Source organism: Carassius auratus, chromosome 41 (assembly GCF_003368295.1).
Source record: "Carassius auratus strain Wakin chromosome 41, ASM336829v1, whole genome shotgun sequence".
Lineage (NCBI taxonomy): Eukaryota > Metazoa > Chordata > Actinopteri > Cypriniformes > Cyprinidae > Carassius > Carassius auratus.
The window spans coordinates 17,506,722-17,516,400 of NC_039283.1; positions in this window are offsets into that span (position 1 = coordinate 17,506,722).

Sequence of the window (9,679 nt, forward strand, 5' to 3'; positions counted from 1 at the left end):
TGTATATATATATATATATATATATATATATTAGGTAATGATGCTGCACATTCAATTGAATGTTAAAATTGGTGAAAATGAGTGTGCAAAATTAAAAATGAAAATATAAAAAAAAGTCAGGAGTCTTTTTCGGCATTTCAATTATGTTAGAATATTATACAATAATAATTATAATATATTTATATACAATTTAGTAATAATAATATATTCATTTTAAGTCATCATGTGGTCCCCTTGGAACTTTTTTGAAGCCCCCTAGTGGGCTAGGGGACTAAGGTAATGGCTGCTGAAAATTCAGCTTTGCTATTACAGAAATTAATTATTTTCTAAAATAATTAAAATAGAAAACAGTTGTATAAATTGTAATAATATTTCCATGTATTAATGCCAAGTTCTTTAATGAAACTGGCGCAGATTGATGGGTCCTTAATGCAAACTGATGATATTCATAGCGTTAAAATACTTGACACAAATGGATTGGTTCATGTTGCATATGCCGTCAATTGGCTTGCTGCTTTACATTTAAATGACTGGTTAACATTTACTTGAGCATTTTGGAGCGTGCTTTCAGAATTCCTCTGAAACCCTACACCTTCACAAGCTCCATCTGTACAGATCTTCTACGGGTTATTTTATGTGTCATATTTGTGGCGCAGCTATGTCTTCAATGCTCACACAGCACTGTATTGGCATATGTATTGGCATTAGCAAGTCCCTGTACTTGCTTTGCACCAGCAGTAGCAATAATCTACAACAAAAGCAATAACCAACAGCAGCAGCTATTCTGCAGTTAACATTGTTATATCCATTACCATGCTGAAGTCTTCAGAGAGTTCTCATTATAGAACTGTTTACTGTATTTTTTAGAGGGGTCATATGATGTTGCTTAAAATAAAATTATTTGGTGTATTTGGTGTAATGAAATGTGTTTATGCAGTTTAAGGTTAAAAAACATAATTTTCCACATACTGTACATTATTGTTTCTCCTCAATGCCCCGCCTTCTGAAACGTGTCAATTTTTACAAGGCTTGTGGTTCTGAAAAGCGAGGTGTGCTCTGATTGGCCAGCTATCCAGTGCGTTGTAATTGGCCAAATGTTGCAAGCCTCTGACGGAAATGTAACACCCCTCAACATATACTGTTATTGCATGTCCCGGTCAGAACACCGGCATGACAGGACAAAAGCAATAAAACCCATTACAAACGAAGCACTTGTTGCATCCAGTGGGGACGTAATTTCTGATTATAATGACTTATACGGTCTTTTTACACGTTGTGTTCCATATCGTGCCACGTAAACATAAAACCATGTCTGCATTTGTGATCGAGAAATGACAAACAAGTGCTACTCTACACCAAGCGGCAATCTCCCTCCCTCTCTCTCTCTCTCTCTCTCTCTCTCTCTCTCTCTCTCTCTCTCTCTCTCTCTCTCTCTCGTGTATCCTTAACGGAAGTGACTTCAACTGTAATTCATCGATTTGACGCTTGAGGCTGGCTGCAAAGGGGACTCAATCCCATAGACACCCCATGTTAAAATGCCCAACTTTACAGCAGGAAAAAACTTGTTTACAGCCTGGTTCAAATAATGATTTCAGTCTATATAGCTAATTTTACCCTTCATGACAACTGTTTTTTATAACTCATCCATTTAAATTATATTAAGCCTTAAAGTTCTGCATAATTAAGGGCGTGGCCACTAGAGTGACAGATGGATTGCAGATGCTGTCACCGCCGTTGCGCTAGGTGAGCGTGGTTTCAACGAACAATACAAATAGTAAATCAACTTTCAGCCATCTAGACTTTAAAAAAGCATAAAGAACAACCAAATAACAATTCAACAAATCGTTCTTCATTATCTGGACATCTTAAAATACAAAAGTATTGCAGTCACCCTTTAAAAAAATAAATAAATCAGAAAGAGCTTTATTACCAAGTGTGTTTGCACACACAATGAATTTTGTCTTGGTTGTCAGGAGCTTCCAGTACAGAAAGTAGAAACATAGTGCAGACATATAATTTAAGGTAATAAAAACACTACTAATAAAGAGAATAGACAATAAATTATCAATAACAATATAGTAATAAAATCTAAAGAAAAAGAAAATGTCAGTAGACATAATTGTGAATGTACAGGGTCAGTCCTAATTGTTAGAGAGTTGGACTTGTAACCCAGAGGTTGTGGGTTTGAGTCTGGCAGAGATTGTAGGAGGAGAGAGTTAATGTACAGTGCTCTCTTCCACCCTCAATACCACAAGTGAGGTGTCCCCAACCGAGTGTGTGTGTGTGTGTGTGTGTGTGTGTGTGTGTTCACTACTCACTGCTGTGTGTGTGTGCACTTCGATGGGATAAATGCAGAGCACAAATTCCGAGTATGGGACACCATACTTCTCTTGTCACTTGTCACACTTCTAAAATAGAATAAAAGCAGTTCAGCATTGGTGGTCTTTTTATCACAACATTCTGATTTAGATAAAATGTTATGCTTAAGCACCTCTGTTTATAATGCTTTGTCAGACTTGATAATAAAATTCAGGATTCAACACGGTCACTGACAGAATAAACATTAAAACTATGTATGGTGTTTTATTGTTATTATTCAAACGCTGTGGGATCGTTGGAAAGATCATGGAAAGGTTACGCTCTGGGCTTTTATGAGCTTTCCAAGCCAATTGAATGCAAGAATCTAATTTGACAAGTCACTTCAACACGTTCTTCACATAAACACACACTCAAGATTACCAGTATGCTACTGTAATGGCCTTCAAACTGGGTGTTATCACTATAACACCCTAACCGCATGCTTTCACACCTCTAGACTGATTATATACCATCTCATAAACACATCATGGCATATGTTAGGAGAGATGTACTACACTTTTAACACCTGCATCTAATCGCTAACCTGATTTTACCAAGTGAGACATGTTCCTGGGACAACATCGTTGTTGACCCTGGAACAACATTGTGATTAACCAATCAGATTTGAAGAACCAGTTTATAGATTTTGTGAAGTTTATGCTTAAAATCAGTGTTTGGTGCTTGTACATCAGTGTCATTCATCTATCATTTCCTCTGATTTTAGGGATTACTCATGGTTAAGGTTAGGTTTAGGTGTAGGGATATGGTTAAGAATATATTTTTGGAGTAAAATGTTGTTCCAGGGTCAACAAAATATGTTGACCTAGGAACACATCGGACTTGGCAAAATCAGGACGTGCGCATCTAATTGCTCACTCGCTTTTTTGTTTGTAGAGTTCACTGTCTGGGGAGGGATACGGCCTGGTTGTGGACAGATACAAAGGCATCATCTCTGTTGAGTGGGAAACAGCTTCTGTCACTGCCCTCAAGCCGGGTCATGTGACACTAACGGTTATACGGCGAGTATGATTTCACCAAGTACAACACGTCCCTGTATCAACATCCTTGTTGAACCTGGAACAACATTCCAAATTAACCAATCAGAATTGAGATATAACTTTTCAGAAAATATCTGTTTTAGACTCACAACCAGAGTCAGGTGCTTCTGCACTCTTGTTAATAAGCTATCATTTCCTGCTGATTTTGGGAATAAATTATGAGTAGGGTTAGGTTTAGGGCTAGGGATTGGGTTAAGTCTATGTTTTTTTGGACAATAATGTTGATCCAGGATCATCAGAAGGTGTTGATTCAGGAACATGTCTTACTTGGCAAAATCACGGCGACCACAGTTAAACACGACAGTATCCAAAACTACTGTGTTTTTCATTGAAACTTTATGTTGTGGAGCATATGAGTGTATTGTTATGATTGCAAGCTCAATTGTGATTCAGATCTGCCCCCTGAAATAACGTCCCAACTCTCTCGCACTTCTGTATATGTGGTGAAGCCCAGCTATATGAGTGAGTTATGCACAAAACACACAGAAAATGACATACACCTGCATTAAGGTTTAGTTAAATTTGTTTGTGTCTCAGCGTTGAGTATTGAGGAGGGAGAGGAAAGATGGGTGTTGGAGAAAGGGCGGCAGTATTATTTGACTGTTCGTATCCACGGCAACAAGGGCCATTTGGTTCACCTGTCACAGGTTGTACTTCATAGTCTTCGGTTTATGCATTGTTTGCTTCACTGCATCTCTTGACAGGAGCATAAAGTCTGAACTTTAACCCTGTGCAGAATGTGGTGATTGTTGTGGAGGAGACTGAGGGGTCAGTGACACTCCTGTCTGCTATCTCCTTCAGACCATCATGAAAGGAAAGACTTTAATACAAGCCTCAAATTATAGCATGGTCTCTTGAGATAACACACTCACAAATATGTACATACAAATTGGATAATTATTTTTTTTTAAATCTTAGAATGTAATCGCTTTTTCTTCTGAAATGACTTTCTATGTTACTTGATGTTGATGTTACTTATGGATAATGTTAATAAAAAATCAAATGGCAAATATGCTCATCATCTGACCTCTCCCACCATCTGTTTGACCCTCTGCCATCAGGCAGAAGACTACGCAGCATCAGGACCCACACGGCAAGGTTCTGCAACAGCTTTTCCCCCAGGCTGTCAGAATCCTGAATGAGCTGATAACACCCAGCATCCTTCTCTCGTCTTCCTACCCCATGTCTACAGGAAAGAAGCTGTGCACTATAGACACTCTTGCATAGCTGCACAATGGTCAGTTTACACACATCCACACCCAATGTGCACTAAAGACACTCTGTGCAAAAGCACATATTGTAACATAATATCTGGTCTGAGCCACCTCAACGGTGCACAAGCACTCTATTATTAAACTGTAACATTCCTTACATTCCTACAATTTCACAATTCCATCTCATTTAACACTTCTGCTTTGTTATGTTTATTGTGCTCGTCAAGTTTATTGCCCTTTCTATTTATTGTGCTCTTTTGTCTGATCCCTGTTGTATACTTGTTTTGTCAGTGTCTTCGCACTTTGGTCTGTCAGAAACAATATTTCGTTCTGTATACTGTGTATGTGGAAGAATGACAATAAAGTAAAGTTGAGTTGAAAGTTGAGTTGATATGGGCATTGTAAAATATTATTTCAAATTAAAATAACTGTTTTCTACTTCAATATATTTTGAAATGTAATGTATTAAAAAAATTTAATATTTAAAAAGCCATTCTGCAGATCATTCTGATATATTCAAGAAACATTTCTTATTATTAATGATGTAAAAAAAAAAAGTTGTGTTGCTTAATATTTTTGTGGAATTATTATTATTTTTTTTTTTAAAATTTATTTATTTTTATTATTTTTTTGGGGGGGGGGTTTATGAATAGAAAGTTCAAATTAACATTTATTTGAAATCTGAAAAGTATTTTTACATTCTTTTGTTCAATTTAATATTTGTGTTAGTTTCTTACCCCTTTTTATATTTAAATAAATTTGGAAATGTGCACGCATGTGGATTAACATCAGTTTTTCATCTATTTGCTGAGTAGTTTAACAAATTAAAGAATGAAGGCAGATTAAAATGTTTAATGTTGTCTCACATCATTCCAGTCCATACAATAATAATATTCCTTAAATTTTTGTCATGCATCTCCAGTTCATTCCTAGGGGATGTTCTGCGACGCATGTCTGACCAAGCAGTCATTATGGAGAATAAATCTTAGAAAATGGTCTATATTTTTGTCTGTGAGCTATAGTTATACTTCCATGTAGACCTCAATAGCAATGCTTACTGTATTGCCAGAACTCTATAAAATGGTTTTACTGAAACAATTATTTTTGTGCTGGTCTTTGTTCCCTGTGGGCCTTATGGGTTTAATTACACAACACTAGTGTCATCAGTAACATGTCAAGTGTCTTACCTCTGGCGTTTTGTTGAGTTCATTGCTTAGTTTGAGGGGTTCAGTAGGTTATTTCACAAAAGTGAAGTTCATGCTTATTGGAGTAAATGGCACAAGCTGCTTGTAGATTTAGAGGGGAGTCCCACCTGAGGGGGTATGATAAGACAGCGAGCAGGAAATGCTGTAAAGAGATGCATGGGGTGTGTTGGGAAACCCATTGTTTAAAAAAGGAAAAGACAGCATGTTCCATCTGCAGGAGGCACTGTGGTGGCAGAAGAGGAAACTGGTCTTAGTTTTATCGGGTCGTCATGCAGGTCTTATGATTCTGTTAGATGAGCTACAGGGGAAACGTTACTCATTAGTTTCGGTCTGCAACTTCCTGTCGATCTGTGCTCACATATAAGGATCATCCATTAGATTAATGGGACAAAAAAGGCCTAACTGCCTCCAAGGGAAATCATCCTTCAGGCAGGCATACATATTCCTGCCAGACCTTCAGAACGCTGAGGAGCTGCTTTGTGGTTTGGCTGGCTATTCAGCTGATTAGCATCAGCTACATCAGTTTGGGATTTCCCAGCCTTCTTAAAGTGATATTTACCTAGAGTTTGTGTCTGAAAACATGTTCTGCTATATTGGAGTTATCAGGTACCATTAAAAACAATATCGTTATCTGTGTATGTTGAAGCATAATGACCGTTTGATCAAACAGAATCCGTGTTGCCAGGTGGAAGGAGGAAGTGGTTCTCTGATGTGGGAAGTGTCTGATTACAATAAATTGCCACAGTTACAGTAAAAGGGGTGGAGATAGCAGGAAAGAGGAGGGGCCAGGCTGAAATCCAGCTTTCAGACTCCAAAAACATCCTGCACAAAGTAGTCGGGAAGGTAATATTTGCACACACACACGCGCGCACACACACACACTCACAGTCTGGTTCTATCCTTGTAGGGACTCTCCATACTGTACAAACTGAATTTTATATCGCCCTACACCAACCCTACACCTAAACCTACCCCAAACAGAAAACTTTGTGCATTTTTCAATCTAAAAAAAAAACACATTCTGTATGATTTATAAGCTTCTGTACCCATGGGGACCTCAATTTAGGTCCCCACGGTGACAAAAGTCCCCATGAGTTTGTGTGTATTCAGGTATAAGTCCCCACCAGTGTAGAAAAACCTGTACACACACATATAGGCTGTAAATTCTCATTTATTTATTTCACTGTTTGTGTACAGGTGATGGTCGTGAGGCCTGCCAGATTGCAGCTGATTTCCCAGAAGGGCGATTGTTGTGTGGGGGACAAGATAGACCTTCCCTTTGCTCTCTGGGCATGCAGGACCCACCAAACACTTGCGCTAAGACAAATTATATCTTTGATACACATTTATACACTTGCAGGAGCATAACTGCAAATTCTCCTGCAAACTTGTTCTCCGAATCACACCATCTTCAGTGCGACGAGTCTCTGCTGGAGGACAGAAATCTTGTGTTAGTCACAGACTGCTCTCAGCTCTCTCTACACGTCACACACATGCCAGGTGCAGCATTTTCACCCTCTCCATCTCTGCATTTGTATTCTTCATTTACACTCCACTGATTTCTTCAATATTCAGTTTCTCCGGTAGCACTTTCATTTATCTGCCTGCTCTAATTGTTTACTTCAGGGCATATTGAGCATGAGGAATAAGTGATCTACTCCTAGTCACACACGGAGACCTCTCCTCCCAACTCTCCTAATCTCTCTGCCCCGCCTCCCTTAGGGCTTCCTCTCCACTGGACTGACAAATTAAAATAGGATAAATTTGTTCATTTCTTCTGCTTTAATTTAAAGAACTAAGAAAATCAAGACTCACTCTCTCTGTGTGTGTAATCCGTTTGGTACATTAGCCAGTAAACATCAAGTTGATGGAGTGTATGCATGTTTGTGTTTGACAGAAGATTTATGTAGCGATAACTTGCACAGCTGTCCGGCACATGAAGCCAGCACTTGGATTGCAGAAATGTGAATCCTAGCAAATGATGCTAGTAAAACTTAAGCTTAAATTCACACGAGAGTTTGTGGATGTTCCACCAGTGCGGTTCGGTCCCACATGTGGGATTTAGAACATTCAGTAACGTCACATAATTTTCCAATTCAAACTGTGATTTATACATTACTGCCGTATTTATCAATATTTTGAATTAGTTTCAGTTTTTCATTTCAATTGTAGTAATTTTGTAGTTTTTGTCATCTTAGTTTCTTTTTATGTTTAATTTTATTTATTATTTTTTTCGTTCCGTTTTAGTTTTAGTAGGCTACTTCAACTTTTAACTTTTTAGAAAAAACCTTTTAACTTTTTAGTTAATTTCCAAAACAACATTTATATGTTTGTTTATAATTTTATTTTCAAGTTAGAGAAAAAGGTATTCTACTTAAATTAGCAAAAATAGTTTTAGTTAATAATATAAACACCAATGTAAATACACTACCAATCAAAGACGAGAAGTATTTGTGATGCTGTTTGCCACTAAAGTATCTAAACTTACTTTTAAGTTTGAGTTTATTTTTTTTTTTCGTAAATCATTATGCTTTTCCTTTACCATATATGAACCACATGAATATTCCCTTTCTGTCTCCTGTCCCTCAGGATCTCTGTCTCCAGGTGCTGGATTCTGTAGAGGGGTCCATATGGAGGCTCTTTCACGGGGTCACATTGTTGTTACCATCACAGTGGAAACAGAGGGATGCAACATCAGTCAGACGACAGCCCTCTCAGAGTACACTATTTCTCTCTTTGTGTGTGTGTGTGTGTGTGTGTGTGTGTGTGTGCACGCAAAACTGGGTATGTGTGTGCATATGATTTGTGGCAAGTGTCATATCTCTATAAAGGGTGATTTATCAGCCCTATGGTGGCTATTTATTAAGATAATGAACTGTTTTGGAGTAGCAGAAGATTAATGTGAAACTGAGTGCTCCTGATCACTGATGTATGACTCTGTATGTCAGGGACATAGAGAGCAGCGGAGCTCTCTGGTAAAGGGCAGATGCTCATACTCTTGAATTTAACAGGACAATGTGATGGATCAGTGCTTTGCTTTTGTCATTCAGCACTAATGAAAGACAGCAATGAATTTAACAAGGACATTATCGTGAGCTTTGTACTCCATTAGCCTCTCAGTGACACTGTTTTTTCCTTCTGGGCTCATCACATATGGTTATATTTGATGGGCCCCCGGTTCCCTTCTGTTTCTTTGGTGACGTCGAGGTGCAGCCAGAGAGGGGTTTTACCATGGAGGAACTTAGTCTGACGGAAACAAGGCCACCCTCGACATCACTATCAGGTCATGTGGGAGAACAGGATTGAAATATCCTCAGCTACAATGTGACTCAAGAGTCATACTTACTGAATTATTACACTAAACTCATGTAGGTGCACTTATTAATAATAATAGATTTTATTTTCTGTATTTACCCACATACAGATGGGGTATTTACTGAACCAGAAGATAACCAGAAAATATATATAAAAAATAATTTAATAAAAAATAATCAATAATAAATAATGTTTAAATTTTTTATATTTTTTAAAAGAAATGAAGGATGCATCGAGTTGATCAAAAGTGACAGTTAAGACAGTTTAGAATCTGTGAAGTACCTTACTGTATAAGTTGCAGGTTGGCATTTTTTGTCATAAAGATATTTTTGCTGTTTAATTTTTGTGTGGAATGCATTTATGGGAGAAAAAAAAAAAAAAAAAAAAAAAAAAAAAAAAATATATATATATATATATATATATATATATATATATATAAGTAGTTTTTTTTTTTTAATGCTTTCCATAAAAACATTAAAAAGCCAAATATCTTTTTTTTTTAATATATATATATATATATATATATATA